This window comes from Delphinapterus leucas, unplaced genomic scaffold (assembly GCF_059928025.1).
Source record: "Delphinapterus leucas isolate spDelLeu-1000000601 "Yukka" unplaced genomic scaffold, BTC_Dleu_Yukka2 spDelLeu_asBTCV2_sq49, whole genome shotgun sequence".
Classification (NCBI taxonomy): Eukaryota; Metazoa; Chordata; class Mammalia; order Artiodactyla; family Monodontidae; genus Delphinapterus; species Delphinapterus leucas.
In genome coordinates, this window is record NW_028322258.1 from 3,780,783 (window position 1) to 3,799,723 (window position 18,941).

Sequence of the window (18,941 nt, forward strand, 5' to 3'; positions counted from 1 at the left end):
TCAATATTTTCCAAAATAAATATTTCTAGACGCACAGTAAGTTAGCAAAAGACGAGAATTTGAGCTATGTAAATTTTGAAAATTTTAGTGGATTATGTTTGTCACTAATTTCTAGTACTGACTCCTCTCACTAGATCTTTTTAGAACTGTATTTAGTTTTTTGCTGTTGTTGTTTCTATTTTTTTTTTTTTCATATTGCCTTTATTTTGCAGAAAATGTTTTGCTCATTGTCTTTGGCTATTTTTTTCAGAAGAAAAATATTGCCATTGTATGTTTAACAATACAAGAGGCAATTACATGTGCTCAAAATAAACGCATTCTATTGGGCAGAACAGTGAAATTTCCATTTCAGTTAAAGTCTGTTGTCCTCAACTATGAATTTATTATTTTGTCCCTAACAGCTTAACTATAAGTATGATAGCTGTCACAAAAGAGACCTGAAAACTACTCTGAAGAAACAAGAAATGCAATTGAAAGTATGCTTTTTATTTCACTAAATAAGACGAGTTGAGTTTATTAATTCTAGTGTGTCAAATCTTCTATATTCTGTAAGAGACACAAACAAATAAGTTTCTGGATCTTAGCAAACAAAATTTTATTATGATCAAGTAATGGTGATTTAATAGTCCAACTGAGTTTTGTTTCCATACTTAAATTCATCTGTAGCATACAAACACAACATAGGACTACACTTGTGTTGCAGATGATGGGTGGGGTTATTTTTTTGATGAACAACAGAACATATATTGCTTTTCATATTTTAAAGTGAAGTTAATAAGATTTTTTTTTCTTTCTTGACCTATGAGACTGTCATTTTGTACCTAGATCAAATCCTGAGTAAAAGTGGTAGACATAAAAAAAAAATAGTGTATATTTTAAGGAAAGGCTTTGGTTTACATGGAAGGTGGTGACAGGGATATCCATGAGGTTATGAGGCCAAGGTGTGATATTGGCTGTCAGGAATATCTGTGGCCAGGACATGGTTCTTATAGAGTGAGAATCCTGAGGAGAAGGGACCTGAGATTATTTGGGTAAGATAGTGTTCACTGGGAAGGACTGGACTCCCAGCCCATTAGGTAGCTATGCTGTCTGAGACCCTGGTGTGAAGGTGCTCTGCTAGCTGACCACAGGTTGGGGTACTGATGCAGTCCTGTTGTGCTCAGGAGTAACATGATAGTATGTACACGCATGCTGAGGCTGGGCTAAGTTCATGGGATCAGATCATGGACAACTTGCAAATGAATTGTCAGAATAGGTTGGAGAATTTTTCCAATGAGTGTATGGGCTAAGTATGAGCTTGTCCAAGTGGGGAGGAGTCCTAGGCACAGCTTTGAGGACAGGGACAGGGATGTGTGAACTGTGGTTCCTCAGCATAGAGCATTTTTCACAGCCATGGGTGGAGAAAAGTGAGACAGGACCTCCAAACTGAGGATGGGGGTTGACAGCAGATAGGAGGAACTGAGTCCGGGGATAAGCTACTTCCATTAGTAATACCCAGGTTGCTGTTTGTCTCTGGGTTCTTCCATCTTATCTTTGTGATCCCTGCTTCTTTTTGCATCACAGCAAGCCCTTGCAAATGAGTTGTATTTAGTTTTAAGAGCTGTAATCTCTTTCTGGTAAGCCTTGACAGATATGCATTGAGTCTTGAGAATGCCGTGGCTGGTAGTCATCCCCTGTAGACCCTCAACTCATACTATATGAATTTAGAGCTTTTATTTATGTAAGAAGTTTCATATGCACATATGAATTGGACTGACCCCCCAGGCACCCACTCTCTGTTCACACACTTCCAGAAGTGGTTGCTCTCCATCACAAAATCCAAGATAAAACAACACATGGTGTTCGGGTCCAGGCCAGCCATACTCAATTTCAGCACTGGGAACATCCTCCTGCTGTTATTGGTGACCATCACCTGGTTGGTGAGCTCTCTGAAGTGCAGCCATATCTAACTTTTCTTGGTTGACACTGGGGTCACCCTTCTCCCTGCCAGCCTGTAGCTCTCACTTCAAGGAGCTCAGCTGGTGGTCCACTCTATTGCAGGCTATTCTACAAGTTCCGGACGCCAAGGGAGATTGTCCTCTTGCTGACCCTTCTTCATGGCCCTCCAACCCAGACTTACTTATCCAAGAGCCATATTTAACTCCTTTCAGCAGCCACTCTTCCAAGAAAAGGAGCAGCAAAAGTCCACAGTTCCCAGGCAGAGACCTGTGAGGAGAAGACTTGAAGGTAGGGGAGGGGCAGAGGGGTGAAGATAGAGGATATTCCCCTTTAACTCCTGCAAGTCATGACTAAAGTAGCTCTTTGTGGCATTGGATTTGCTTTAAACAATTAAAAATCAGACTATTGACTAGCACACAAATATTTATAAAATATACAAATAAAACTATTGATATCTTTGAAGCCCATTTTTAAACAAAAGGAACATTTTTAAATGTGCCAGGATATAAATTATGGGTACCTCAGGATTATTATAACTTTTCTATAACATTTTATTAGATCTTTATGGTGTTTTTAAAAATGTTGGCCACTGATATTTGAAATTTGATAGGTATTTATAAAGTTTCCTCAAAGGATTCTTATGACAGCTAAATTTTTTGACTATTTAGACAGACACTTTTGGCTGGCTACTCGGTAAAGTACCACGTGCTGTGATTATTACTTTTTGTGCTTTCCAAGTCAACACCCAGATGCCTGTGAACCTGACCTGCGCAGAGTAGTTATTTTGGTTCTTTAAACTGCCTGCCAGACGGTTGCAGTAGCTTTTTCATATGGGCAGATGGCCACTCCAGAACAAATCAAAATATAATATTTGGTCTCTGAACTTACTTCTGAATTCAAATCTTTGAATATGAATGCTAACTCAGATTGAATTTTGGGTTTGACTAATTGTTTTGATGTTCTTAGGCAGTTTTCATGAAACATATTTGATCAAATAACTTAATATGGACTTCACTTCTTATTAGTTGTATAATGTCCCTTCTGGTGTGTTAAATGCAATAAAAATTTGAGCATATATACTAATATGTAGCTCCTACCCAGCATATGATGAACAAAATATGTATTAACAAGAGACATCAATCCATTTCTGAGGTTATGCACGTAGTTTACTGTTGAAATGCGGTAAAACTTTAAAATTTGTAATTTCTGGTCAGAGTTTATGAGAAACATGAATATGAGCAAAATAGGTAAATTTAGTGTTTTTTTAACAAGGTAGGTATGGCACGGACTTCAAACTATAACACAGATTTCAAGCAAACAAGGGTAATTACATTGATTTAAGCAGTTCTTTCCCATTTATTCATATATTTTTTTGTCTTAATTCAGACCTAGCTTAATTCACCCCTCCCTCCCTCCCTCCCTCCCTCCTTTCCTCCCTCTCTCCCTTCCTTCCTTCCTTCCTTCCTTCCTTCCTTCCTTCCTTCCTTCCTTCCATCTTTCCTTCCCTTTCTTCTGTTCTGCCTTTCTTTCTCCTATCTCTTTAAACTGCAGTCCTGAGTAAAATGGATGGTTTCAGATTAACCTAATTAATTACAACTAAATAGCCACTTATGTCATTAACCCAGGATACTTCCCTGGGCTACTCAGATCGAAATGTAGGTTTCATATTTTCAATGGAACAATGTTTGTTAGAAAATATATTTCATATTATAATCTTTATAATGAGAAAAATGCTAATTAAAACCAAAACCATTAGTCACCTGTAAGATTTGAAATATATGAAAAGTTTGATAACACTCTGTTGGTGAGGCTAAGGAGGAAAAAGCAGTCTAATATTTTGTTTTTCAAAATGTAAAATGGGACAACATCCATGGAGAAGATTTTATCAATATCTAACAAAATCATAGCTGTATTTGGCCTTTGATCTATCAATCCCTCTTCCAGGAATCTGTTCCAAAGATCCAAAAGTACACTGACATTAGTTTGAAATGACATGTATCAAATGTTCTTCAATGTAACATTATTGGTACTAGTAACAAAATTGAAATCGCCCTCAAAATCCAAAATTCTAACACCAAAATCCAACAGTTATATAAACTGCAATATATCTACACAGTGGATTACTATGTACTTGCGCAAAGCAGTTGGGAAGATCTCTACAAAATGGATTAAATGGATTATATATTGTATATTTTGGAGTATAAATTGTTAAGTGATAAAAGGAAGTTGCAGAAAACTGTGTATAGTATGTCACCTTTTGTGTAAGATACCCTCCCTTCCTTCCTTCCTTCTTTCCATCCTTCCTTCCACCCCTTTCTCTCTCTTTCATCTCTGTTTCTTTTCTTTATTATTTCACAGTTTGTGCTTTTTTTTTATATTTGCAAAAATAAATAAGGAAAGGAGAGAAGAAAAACTCATAAAAATTGTTCCCTATAAGGTAACTGTCTCTCCATTCTTAAAAGTGAGACGTTGAAATCGTCTACTATTATTGCACTTCTGTCTATTTTTCTAGTCAATTCTGTCGGTGTTTGTTTTATATATTTAGGTGCTCTGATGTTGCATGAATATATATTTGTAATTGTTATATCTTCCTGGTGATTTGACCTTTTATCATTATATAATGTCCTACTTTGTTTTTGTGATAGTTTTTTGTTCAAATTGACAGTAAATTTTAAGCATAATTAACTGTCATTAGCACAAATTCATGAACTGTATCTTCGCTTTTCTCATTTTTTGAAACCTTATATTTATAATCATAGTTATTTATATTTGATAAATAAAATTATTTATAAAGAATTCAAGTTATAAGTAAATGGAAATGTATCATTCAATTTTTGTTTTCTTGCTAGTGGAGGACATTAAGCAAAACTAAGATTTTTAATTCATAAATATGGTAATAAAATTGAACATGTATTTAAAGTATTGAAATAGTATAACTGAAGAATAAAAGAAACATTATAATAAATGCTTTATCATTAATGTTAAATTCTTTTGATTACTGATTTTAATTGAAGATTTTAAAAATACACTATAAAAAATAAAAATACATTATAAATATATTTGCATTATAAATCTATATTTAAAACTTGTAAATGTTGATAGAGCTAATTGTCCTGTTGAATAATGGAACAGAGTTCCTCATCTAATTATTTAATTTTTATGATCCTTGTGAAATAACAGTTAACTATTTGAAACGTGCTATTCATTTTTGTATGTGTTTTACAGAAAGAAATTGTATTCTGTCATAGCTTACATTTCTAAATTCAAAAAGGCAAATATTTCAAGACCTTTATTATCTTGATCATTTTGACACATTTAAAAATCATCCAATTTTAACAAAGATGTCCTTACCAGGAAATGGTAAGTTCTACTGACAAGTTAAAACAAATGATCAATTATTATTTTTAATTATATTTGTTGCTGGGAAAAAGAAATTGTAGAAAACTAGTCAGAGAAGAAGGATTATATCCTTTAATTTGTAATAAATTGATTTGTAAAGACGGGTGATGTGATGCCTAGCTGTGAAAATAAGTAACATGACAAGTAAATATTAAAGCCATGGAAGTGATCTAAAAATACCTGGATAATTATTGCAGATTATATAAATGTGGGTTTCTGGGGTAGGATTGGAGGTACCAGCCACTTTCCACTGGAAACAAAGCTTCAGTGACTTATATTCTATTGCCAGAAGAACTGGGGAATTTAAACATAGAAATAGAGTAATTGGATGATTTATTTCATAAGCATACATTTTTAAATGTTGCTGATGACTTTTCTTGAAAGTAAAGCCAGAAGGATTTTAAGATTCTTAACTGTAAATATTAGAAATGATTATTATAATACTTTCCATGATAAAATTATTTGAAACTTACTCTTGTATATTCCCAATGAAAGGTGATTCTTATTTTTTATTGTGGCTAATTTAATGAAATAATATTTTATACAAAACACAATTTTCCTAACTTGGAAATTATAATTAAGAACACATTTGAGTTTTGAGTGTTGTCATTTAGACTGTGGGCATTATCAGGGCACAATAATCCACTTGGTGAAAATTTAGTCTAGTTGAAGGCCAATTATTTTACTTCCTTGTAATTCACATGATATGTCCTTGCAAATAGAAGCAGCCGCTAGCCAAGTAACTAGGGAGAAACGAAGAGCCTTGGGTGGGTGATATTTCAAATTCAACAGTATAAAGCAAAGAAAAATAACACATTTTAACACATAAAAAATGCTAGAAAAAATGTTTACATGCATGATTCTAGTTTGGTAATTGCTTCTATTCTAAATTTTTTCATATCAATTCAACAATAAGCACCTTCGTATCATATAAATCACTATCACTTATAAGTAAGTAGGGTTGTAGTTTTAAAGTATTTGGTTTTATCAAGTAATATATGCTCATTAAAAAAATCACATGTTAAAGAATGTTTTATATTAAATATCAACAGAGTCAGATCACTTCTTCACTTCTAAGTCTACTCTCCAGACAAGTTCTTCACAATTGTTTATATTTTGGTTATTTCCCTTCTCAAACAATATATATTTTCTGAATTTATTAATATCAGATAACATTTATTATTCCCCCAATATCAAATATAAATATTTAACTCACTCAGGTCCTCTTCTCCAACTGTTTTAGTCAATTATGTTATTCTTTTGGTTTTTCTGTCAATTATCTTTAGTATAAACAATGTAATTAAACTCATTTTTCTATAGTCCTTTAATTCAGTTTTCATACTTTATATGACAATTTTAATGCCCTTGTTTCTCTACCCAATATTCTTCACAATCTGCTTTGTGTAAGTTACATTTTTATCATAGCTCTTGGATTTTCATTCCATCCTTAAACATAGCATCTTCTTTCCGTGGCCTGAAGATTGACTCAAAATTGAAAGTAAATAAACAATATTTTCATCATTATGGTTGCAAACATATTGAGCAATAAAATACCAATTATCTTCCCATCTTTAGGAGTTCAAATCCAAATGCCCTTTGGGGGAGAATGTTAGGCTGAAAGGATTTCCTCAGTTGGTAAAAAATCATTTAAAATTATATTTGGAAAATAATTTCCATCCTCAGTTTCTGTCATTTTTGGAGGTTATATTGGCCATTTAAAAATTGCATGTACTGCTTTTATTCTCAACATTTTTCAGTTCTAAATCATGCTTATCATTATGTTCTACTACCTTTATTTCTAAAAAGTACCTGTAATGATCTCCACTGGAATTTTATTACCTTCTCTGTTGGGTTTTCTCTTTGTTTTTCTTTTATCATAACTTTCTTTTGCTTAATTTACATATTAGTTTCTTTTCTTCCCTTAAGCTCATAATGAAAGATCTTCATAAACTCTGAAGTTAGCAAATAACATTCTGAGTCCTAAGCACTATAGTTTTGATTTTATAGCTTAGGAATTTCTTTAATCTCCTAAAAATGAAATATATACATATATATAGACAGTATGTGTTCCCCCAGCTGATTGGTAAATAGGACTCTCTTCTATTTAGGTCTGAACTCAAGTGGGGTATTATAGGATGAGAGGCTACACACAGTAATCTCTTTTTTTCACCTGATCATAGCAGTCTGCCTTGCTGTTGATAGCACAAGCACCAAACTGGCAAAGGCTTTACTATGAATCAATATTCAGACTATTGATCTTATTCAGGATTTATATGTTTTATTTAAATTTTTTAAAAAGTTTCATTTTGAAGTAATTGTAGGTTCATTAGCAGTAATAAGAAATAATGCAGAGGGGTCTCATGTACTCATTTCCCAGTTTCTTTCAATGGTGACATCTTAGATTATAGTACAATATCACAACCAGAATACTAATTTTTATGTAAGATGTGTGACAAGTCAAGGCCCAGTTTTTTTTAACCTATCAGATTACTCTAGTACCATTGGTTTAAAAGGCTATCTTTTCTCCATTGAATTGTTCCTTTCACTTTTGTCAAAAATCATTTGGGCATATTTGTGAGTTTATTTCTGGATTTTCTGTTCTCTTCTATTGGCCTATGTGTCTATTCCTCCACTCACACCACACAGTCTTGATTACTAAAGATAGTATAAGGATGAATTGGGAGATTGGGATTGACATATATACACTATTGATACTACGTATAAAATGGATAACTAATGAGAACCTACTGTATAGCACAGGGAACTCTACTCAGTGCTCTGTGGTGACCTAAATGGGAAGGAAATCCAAAAAAAGAGAGGATATATGTATACGTATAGCTGATTCACTTTGCTGTACAGTAGAAACTAACAAAATATTGTAAAGTGACTATACTCCAAAATAAATAAATAAAGCAGTAATAAAAAAAGATAAAGATAAAAAATAAGGCTTAAAATTGGGTAGACTGGCTTCTTCTACTATATTCTTCATTTTCCAAATTCTTTTTGTTCTTCTAGTTCCTTTGTTCTTTTCCATATATATTTTTAAATAATCTGGTCTATACAAAAATTCTTGCTGATGTTTTGATGAGAATAGTTTTAAAGTTATATATCAATTTTGGCATAATTGAAATCCTTACTGTTATGAGCTAAATTGACTCTCCCCAAAATTTATGTGTAGAAGTCTTAACCCCCCAGACTTAACAGTATGATAATGTGACTATATTTGGGATATGGTCTTTAAAGAGGTATTTAAATTAAAATGAGGTAATTAAGATGGGCTCTAATCCAACCTGATTTGCAATTAGGACAGACACACATAGAGGAAGACTCTGAAGGCACAGAGAAGAGATGGCCATTTAGGAGAAAAGAAGAGAAGCCTTAGGCAAAATAAAACCCTGCTGACATCTTGATCATGGACTTTAATAAGCCTCCAGGATTGTGAGAAAATATATTTATTTTATTTATGCTACCCAGCCTTTGATATTTTGTTATGATGGCCCTTGCAAAACTAACAGTTACCAAGCTGAAGCTTCCAATCTATAAACACTGAATGTCTTCCATTTATTTAGAACCTCTTTGATTTTTTTCATGAGCATTTTATAGTTTTTGATGACAAGTCTTGTAAATATTTGATTATTTGGATATATTTCTATATTTCATTTTTGAGTGATTATAAAAATCTCACTGCCCATAGTTAATTCCTAGCAAATAGGTTTACAATTAATATTTTATGTTTGTTTTATATCCTGTATCCTTGCTTAACTTATTAATTCTAAAAGGGTATTTTTTGAGTATATGTGTATTCCTAGACTTCAGTTTGTATATAATCATATCATCTGCGAATAGAGACAATTTTATTTCTTTCTTACCTACATATCTGTCTTTTAATTGTTTTTCTTGCCTTACTGAACTTGCTAGAACACCTCATACTATGTGAAATGAGTGCGGTGAGAGTGAATATCCTTGCCTTGTTCCTGATCTTGAGGAGGGAAATAATTCAGTCTTTCATCATTAAGTATAAGTTAACTTTGGGAATTTTGGTTTTGGTTTTCTTTTTGTTTTTGATTTCCATAGATGCTGTTTATCAAGTGGAAGAAGTTATTCTCTATTCCTATTTTTCTGAGAGCTTTTTGTTCGTTTGTTGTTTTTACAACATGAATGGTTGTGAAATTTGTCAAACCCTTTTTCTGCATTGAATTATATGACCATGCAATTTTTTTTTCTTTAGGATTGGGTAAATTACATTGATAATTCTTGAATATTGAACTGGCTTTACATGCTGAGAATGAATATCAATTGGTAATGGTGTATAATTATTTTTATATATTGCTAATTCTATTAATATTTTGCTAAGGATTTCTACATTTATTTTATGATGGAAATTGGTGTGTAGTTTTCTTTTTGTGTATTGTGTTTTTCTTGTTTTGGTATTACTATAATAATACCGTCATAGCAATAGAAATAAAAATCCAGTATTTTACTTCAAAAACTGTGATCCTCATGAAAAAGATCTGTGATTTCTGTCATTAAAGATGGGGGGATAGGGAACTAACGAGCCATTATTTTTAAGTTTAACACTTGTAATTTATTCTCTGGAATCATATGATCATTTATCATATGTGATTGCCAATAGGTGAATTTTACAACTACAGTAAGGGGTGGTGGGGAAGTACAAAGAGATTCTTCGAATACCAGACACAAAACTGAATTTCTGTGTAATTTAGAACAAATTGATTTAACCTAATGGAATTGAAATTTCTATGCTGTAAAATGGGAATTATGATGCCAACTATTAACAGTATTGGGGAAATCAAATGAAATAATATAAGTAACATCTTGTAAGAACATAGATTTTTTAATAAGCTCGGTGAGAAATTAACTGTATCTCTATTCTCTATCTATCATCTATAGAAATAGAAAAAAATAGAAAGATAGATGTGGGCTGGGGATAAACAGGATTTCCACTTCCAACATCCATCATGTCCTTAAAAGAGAATGTAGACTAGGCTTTGGTGGGTTTGACAGGAAAGTCAGAATCCAAGTTGCTCATAAATATTTCACAGGAAGGACATAGATGCTGCTTAAAGTTCTTTCTGAATGGTGTTAGGTGACTTGATTCTGAAAAAGCTTTGAGCTTAGAAAAAATGAGCTTTGCGTATTGACAAGAGTCCTCACATGAGAACAGAGTCAAAATTAACAGACTCTGCAACCCAAAGGAGGCTGGCTGAATATTCCCGCTACCTTTGCTCTGATCATGTGACCATCTCACGCTTCTGTCACTTTCATTAAATAAAAATTAATCTTAACGTATTTGGGCAGGAGTGGGGGTGGGTTGGCATGGGTGTCTACTCTGTCAATTTAAAAAATATCCTTTAGTTCTCATCACCTAATCAGTTGATTTCAGCTCCATTTTCTCCCTTTTCTTTCTTTATCACTGCCTAACCTTGTCCCCTAGGAGTTTCAGACCTTGTTATTCATAAATGGCATAACTTCGTGCACCCTTTTCCTTTTTACTCAAAAGTTTTCTTTAAAATCAAAGGATTACCTGGCTGATTATAAAATTCTTGCATCACATATTCTTCCTCTCAGTATATTTTAGATACTGATCAAACTGTCTCCTTGCATGAATATTACTGTGAAGATGTCGAATCCATCTTGATATCTCACACTAGTAGGGGGCATGATTTTTTCCCCTCCTACTCCTAGGATTCTTTCTTTGTACCTGAATTTTAACATCCTTACCAGAATATGCTTTGATTTGGAATGGTAGGTATGAATGTTAGGTTTCATTATTTCTTGGAAATCTATGAGCCCCTTCAGTCTACACATTCAACTTGTTTTTATTTCAGAAAAATGTTGAAAAAATTATACTTTAGACTCTTTATATATTTTCATTTGCTTAGTTCTTCTTAAAAATATCAATAATGCATGTTAGATATACCTTTTTAAAGTCTAACATTCCTTCTGTGATCATGTTTACATTCCCCTTTCTCTCTCCCTGCTCCACCTCCCTCCCTCCCTCTCTTTCTTTCTCTCTGAGTCACCCTCATAACTACTTACAAACATCTAACTTTTTCCACCTATAATGGGCATTATTCTCTACACTGGCTTTTCATTTTTTGTCATATTGTGACATTTTGCAACTCAATTCTATATTCTTTGGACATCCTATAAAGTCTCTTTGGAATACCTTTTTCTCATTGTTCAAATTTCACTTATTACTTATAAAGATGATATTATCTATAAATTCTGTGAGAATAATGAGAAGCATTTCTTTCATTCCTTTGTTTTACTGTAACCATCTTTTTATCAGAAATGACCGTTTACTGATTTAAAGAAAAATGTTTAGTGCATAGAGCACATATCATTTCCTTTCTAAGTATGATCCATCTTTGAATTATTTTTGCTGCTTGCCAGAGATGTTGACAACTATGGTAACTGGGACTATCTGGGGCGTGGATTCAGAGGTGTTGACTCCAAACTTTTCCTCAACAAATTGCTTGGGTGACAGAAAAATCTTCTTTGGTATTCAGCGTACATTTGGCAGATGTGAAAACCATTCAGTATTTAAGGATGGGGAAATTTATAGCTGATCACGGGTGACTAGAGTGATGGAATGGCTAAAGGCGTTAAGGGAAGAGGAGGGTTGTTCTTCATAGATCAAGAAACTGTCACTGCCTTAGGCTACAGCTCATGTGACCATTTTCGCCCCAGAGCTGCTGACAGTATGAGGGGTAAGCTCTCTGTGTCTGCTATGTTAGAAATGTATTTTGCTATTAAGCAAAAACCAGGAGCCCACTCTACCATTGCTGCTAAATTACTCTCAAAGTTGCTGACATTCACTGCTGCCTAAAATCACCTTTAAAAAAACGGCTTTATAAAATATAGGTTAAATATTATAAAATTCACCCATTTCGCGAGCATTTAATTCAATAAATTTTTGTATATTGTAGAGCTGGTCTGCCTTTCTTTGCCTCCACCCCTGCATGCTCTTCTCCTAGAATGGAGGTTCCATGCCAAGAAGACCATGAGCAAGATGCCTTCTTTTGTCGTTATGGTCCTGCTACTGTCACAGCCCCTAGGTGCTGAAAGAAACTGAAATAGCAAAGTAATATTCTGTTTCTTCTTTCTTCCTTCTAAATTCCATCTAGTGCCTCCAATTGGCAGAAACCAAGAGAAATTCAGAAAGCTAGGTTGTCTGAAATATGTGGCTTGCATGTTTATCCCTCAAAAGTACAGAAGAAAGTGCAGAAAGGAAAGTGTAATATTGAGAGCCCATCATATTGAAAGCTAGAGTATCCAGAGCACCCCTCAACTTATAAAATCATGGATTGCCTCCTCTATTCCTGTCTTAGCCCATTCAGGCTGCTATAACAAATTACCGTAGACTGGGTGACTTATAAACAACAGAAACTTATTTCTCACACTTCCGGTGGCTGGGAAATTCAAGATCAGGTGCCAGCAGGTTTGGTGTCATTCATTCATGAGGGATCTGCCCTTATGACATGATCACCAACCAAAGGCCCCACCTCCAAATGACATCCCACTGTAAATTAAGTTTTAACATATGAATGGGGGCACTAACATTTAGTCTATGGCAATGCTTTTCCTCCTCTCCTCTATTCAGCTCTCAGTGAAGTAACTTTCAGGCTAGGAAAGAAAGTGTACAGATGGTTTTATTTATTTTTATTATTTATTTGTTTTTTATTTGCCAGGTATCTGCTTTTCTGTCACAAATATCTGGGTCCCAACAGGATATACTCCACAGTACCCAGAGCCTTCCTATAACTCTTGATGTCTTAACTGTCATTTTGTAGAGATTATGCAGAATAAGATACTTAATTTTTTTTTGGAAATGTACAAATACCTTGGAGACTGAGGAAGTTTGTGAAAATAAATATCATGCACTCTTGTTTAGGTTAGTATTTCACATTTTTTGGCTAGTATAATTCTATTTGTATATTGAAGGGTTTTTTTTCTATTATATTAAATCTTGAATTTTCTACTATTCTTTTGTTCTTTTAGGCATTTGACAGGGGTCGAAAAGACGAGATTGAAATAAAATGCTTTTATTCCACTGATTTTTAACAGAAAATTTGCATTCTCTACTTCCAGCCTGTCTGAAACCAGTTTCTAATTGTCTCTCAGGAGAAACAATACTGTTCTTTCACCCAGTACTTTTTGTTTGTTGTTGTTGTTCCAAAGTTCATATCATGGGTCTGTCACAGAAGCAAAATTATAAATTGCAAGTCATTAAGGTATGGTGAATGCCCATCTGTGTAAGAACATGTCAAAGAAATGTTTACCCAGTTGGAATATCACTGGCCAATCTACTATCTACTACTGTATATAGTATGTGTATTAATATCCTAGCGCTGCTATAGCAAAATACTACACGTATATGACTTAAAGCAACAGAAATTTATTTTCTTACAGTTCTGGTGGCTTGAAGTCTGGAATTGATGTGTCAGCAGTGCCAGGCTCCCTCTGGAGACTCTTGGGAAGAATCCTTCATTGCATCTCCCTAACTTCGGATGATCATTGGCAAATACTTGGCGTGCCTTGACTCGAAGTTTCATCCCTCCAACCTCTGTCTCCACAATCATATGGCCCTTTACCCTGCGTGTCTACTTCTCTGTGTCTCTTTCTCCTTATAAGGACACTAGTCATTGGACTTAGGGCCCACCTCAATCCAATATGACCTTACCTTAAGTTGGTTAAATCGCAGAGACCCCGTTTCCAAATAAGGTCACATTCACAGGTGCCTGGGTTCAGGACTTCAATATATCTTTTGGGGGGACACAATTCAGCTCACAGCAGTACTAGATATTGTTAGTAGCATGGAGCTGGAAGATCTGGTAGATTTTTAGACCAATGGCAGCCAACATATAGTATATTGATATTTATATCAAACTGACTAAAATTACCTTAAAATTTCCAAAAATGAATAAATCTTCAACTTTGAAACTACTCACCTGCTTATTCCATTTTCTATTCAAAATAAATACACAAAGTATGATGTGTGTGTGTGTGTGCACGTGCTATATGTATCTACATGGATTTATGTGTAGGACTTTTCAGAATCCTCATTTCTAATTTACAATTGTAAAACTGAATTCTGAAGCTTAGACTAGACAGAAATCAGGGCTTCACGTTGAGGTGGTAAAGTTACACATACATCAATTCTGATAACTAAATTATTCAACCAATTACTTTTTTTTCTTTTTTAAATTGAGATACTATTGACATATAACACTGTGTAATTTTAAGGTGTACAATGTGTTGATTTGATGCATTTATATATTGCAATATGATTACCACCATAGTGTTACCTAATACCTTTAATGTGTCATGTAATTATCACTTCTTTCTTTGTGATGAGAAGAATGAAGATCTAGTCTCTTGGTAAATTTGAAGTTCATAATACAGTATTGGTGACTATAATTACTATGCTCTACATTAGAACTTCAGGATTTATTTATCTACTAGTTTTAAGTTTGTATCCTTAAATAACATCTCCCCAATCCCCCAACCTTCAGCCCCTGGTAATCACTATTCTACTCTCTGTTTTATCTTTGTTAGAATCCACAAATAAGTAATATCATACAGCATTTAATCTTCCTCTGTCTGACTTAGCTCATTTAGCATAATAAATCAGGGTCCATCCATGTTGTTGTAAATGGCAGAATTTCATTTTTTTCATGGCTGAATTATATATATATATATATTATAATATTAATTATAATATAATATAAATATATATATACATGCATATATATTTTACATCTTATTTATTCATCCATTGATGGACACTTAAGTTTTTTCGTATCTTGGTTATTCTGAGTAAAGTTGCAATAATGACAGAAGTGCTGATACCTCTTTGATACCTTCTTTTGCTGGGAAAAGAATACCCTCTTCGACAAATGGTGTCTGGAAAACTGGATAACCACATGGAGAAAAATGAAATTGTACCTCTATCTTATACTCCTCATAAAAATTAACTCAAAATGGATTAAACACTTCAACATATAAAACGTCTGGAAGAAAACATGTAGGGAAAGCTCCTTAACATTGATCTTGGCAATGATTTTTTGGATTTGACACCAAAAACACAAGCAACAAAAGCAGAAATCAACAAGTGGGACTATATCAAACTAAAAAGCTTCTTCACAGCTAAAGAAACAATCAACAAAATGAAAAGGCTACCTACAGAATGGGAGAAAATTTTTTGCAAACCATATACAGAGTAAAGGGTTAATGTCCAAAATATCTAAGGAACTCATACAACTCAATACAAAATACTCCAACTAAAAAATGGGTAGAAGAACTAAGTAGACATTTTCCTAAGAAGACACCCAAGTGGCCAACAGGTACATGAAAAGATGCTCAACATTCAATCTGGAACAATTCTTGAGTGTACAAATCCTTCACCTCCTTGAACAAACTTATTACCAAGTATTTTATTCTTTTTAATGCAATTGTAAATGAGATCGTTTTCTTAATTTCTCTTTCTGATAGGTATTATTAGTGTATAGAAACACAACTGACCTTTGTATATTGATTTTGTATCTTGCAACTTTACTGAAACTGTTTATTAGTTATAACAGTCTTTTGGTGAAGTCTATTATAAATATTATATCATATCATCTGCAAGCAGAGACAACTTAAATTATTATTTTCTGATTTGAATGCTTTTTATTTCTTTTTCTTGACTAATTGCTCTGACTAGGACTGCCAGTACTGTGTTAAATAATAGTGAGAACAGGCATTCTTGTCATGTTCCTGATCTTAGAGCAATAGCTTTCGGCTTTTCATCACTGATTGTGATGTTAGCTGTGGGCTTGTTATATAGGGCCTTTATTATGTTGAGATAAATTTCTTCTATATCCACTTTGTTAAGAGTTTTTTATTAGGAAAAGATGTTGAATTTGTCAAATGCTTTTTCTGCATCTATTAAGATAATCACAGGATTTTATCCTTTATTTTGTAATGTGGTGAATCACATTGATTAATTTGCAAGTGTTGACCCATCCTTGCATCCCAGAAGCAAAGCCCACTTGATCATGGTGTATGATCCTTTTAATGTACTGTTGAATTTGATTTACTAATATTTTATTGGGTAATTTTGCATTTATGTTCATCACATATATTGACCTGTAATTTAATTTTTTTGTATATCCTTGTCTGGCTTTGGTATCAGGTAATGATGGCCTTGTAAGATGAATTTCAAAGTGTTCTTTCCTCATCTATGTTTTGGAGAAGTTTGAGAGGGAATGGTATGACTTCTTATAATATTTGGTAGAATTCACCAGTGAAACCATCTGGTCCTATAACCAAAGATAGGAAATCTGAGAGGAATGAAATATTATGATAAAACATCATAGCCTAATTGAAGTTGGGGGACAAAGTCTTGGTTGCTGTGACAGTAAATTACTCTTAGTTTGAGTAAGAGCTTCTCACATACCACTATGTTCTATTTAAACATGACTAGGATTTCGGGTGATCCTATGACCAGAGCTACTCATCATCAACTGGGCATAATCATATCATTAAGCCATAAAGTCACAGCAGAAGTTGACTATATAATGAAAATGATACATTCAGGATTAGGCCAAACAGTTTGAATTTGACTTCCTATCTTCTAACTGTATTTTTTTTTCTTTTCTGTCATTATCCAAGATAATTTTCTTTCTCATGAGTAGTCCTAAATGGTTTCTTTACAAATCTATCATGGTAGTTTTGATATTAATTTGGGGGATGGAAATAGCAATAATAATAAATGTATGTAGGGCATTCCAGTGACTTCTGGAGAGACATGTTCTCCTGATCTGAAAGGCAACAGGAAAAGGAGAGAGAGGGCACAGCCTCTGAATGTTTTTATGCTTTTGCAGAAATGCGGTTACCACAGAAATTCAATGCAGAGTCATGTTAAGGGGTTAAAATATACAAGCAACCCATCTTAAACATACTACATAAGGAAAAATCTGAATTTTGTTATATCTAGTGTAACACATTTAAATTAACATTACTATCAAACACTCAGTAATTTGGCATTGTAAATCTCTTAAAAACAAAATTATCATCAACTTCAAACAAATAAGTCTCTCACAGCTTAAAAACAAACAAACAAACAAAAATGGGGCCTCACATTAAGATTCAATGTGACTTTTTTCAATTTTGAAAAACTTATGAGTTTAATAGGAGTTAAGAAGAGGAAGGACAGGGGAGAGATTGCTAAAGGATTTCTTCCTGGGGTGATGCAAATATTCCAAAATGAGATAGTGGCGATGCTTGCAGAACTCTGTGAATATACCAAACAATGAACACTTAAGCACTAATGCTAAACATTGCACACTTTAAAGTGGTAAAATGTATGGTAAGTAAACTATATTTCCATAAAGCTGTTACTTTGAGAAAAAACAACTTATAATAGGCAGTCTCTTCCTGGGTGCTGGCATTGTATATAAAGATCGTATATTACCTAGTTCCTGAAATGTGACCACTTTTCTCTCTAATCAAACTCAGGAGTATATTTTTTCTCTTTGAGTAAAATTAAAACAAAATTTTAAAAAGTAAATGATTCAAAACACAATTTAATTTATACCAGAACATGAATTTTATTAATTTGTAATTAATTTAAAAAACTGATTAAGACTGTAACTCTTAAATTTTTACCTATATTTACTTATTCTGTTTCCTTATCCATAAAATGGGGGCATTTATCATATAATAAAAAAAATGGAAAGCAATTAGAACTTTTCCTAGTGCCTAGAAGGTGCTTTGTAAATATTTATTATTATTAATAAGTAATGCACAGGCCATATTCACTTCTCCAATAGAATATTTTTATACTTTACCAAATAAATTTCTTATTTTCCAGTATTATTTTTTCCTCAATTTTTTTCACAAGCTGTCCACTCGAGAACACAAGAATTTTAAACACCAATCTTCAGCTCAATTAGTTTATAAAGTAGGTGTGAAGTCACAAAACTTCAAGATATTGTTTATTTTTTTCAGAAGTCACAGGTCTTTTCAGGAATTAGGAGGTTCCCATCACATATGAAAACAAAGTAACATTGTTAAAAGAATACCATTCAACTGGCATAAACATTGAAACATTCTTCAGTTTTATAATTTAGTGAATTCTAAGCTCCTATTTACCATTTCCACACCTAAAATCTTGATATTAATCCAATTCCTCATGCTCAGTTCAGTAATGATTATGCATTCTCATTATGAAATTTGGAACTTACCCAGTTGCACCTGTGAGTGGATGGATGCAGCAACCCCAGCCAGACAGAGGGGTGATTACCAAGGTCTCAGTCCCTTTAGAAATTTAAGTTTGGGCCACAACAGGGCCAGATTCATGGGCATTTGACCTGGGCAGTCCCACAGGTCAAATGAAGGGCCCCATACTTAAAAGAACCTCATGCTTGGTCTATTGCTCTGCTGTCACTGTTTTGAAATTCTTAGTAATTTTTGAACAAGGAGTCCTACATTTCATTTTGCACTGAACACAGAAAATTATATAGCTAATCCTGGGTCATAAAGCCAGGTAAGCTACCAAATCCTGTGGTAATAATTAAGGGTAGGAGGAAATTAGT

At 33.5% G+C, this 18,941-nt stretch overlaps 1 pseudogene; it reads right to left on the reverse strand.

Annotated features, from left to right (window-relative positions):
• Positions 1 to 429: 429 nt before the first annotated feature.
• LOC149743945 (T-box transcription factor T-like) lies at positions 430 to 13,943 on the reverse strand (annotated as a pseudogene).
• Between the last annotated feature and the right edge of the window lie 4,998 nt (positions 13,944 to 18,941).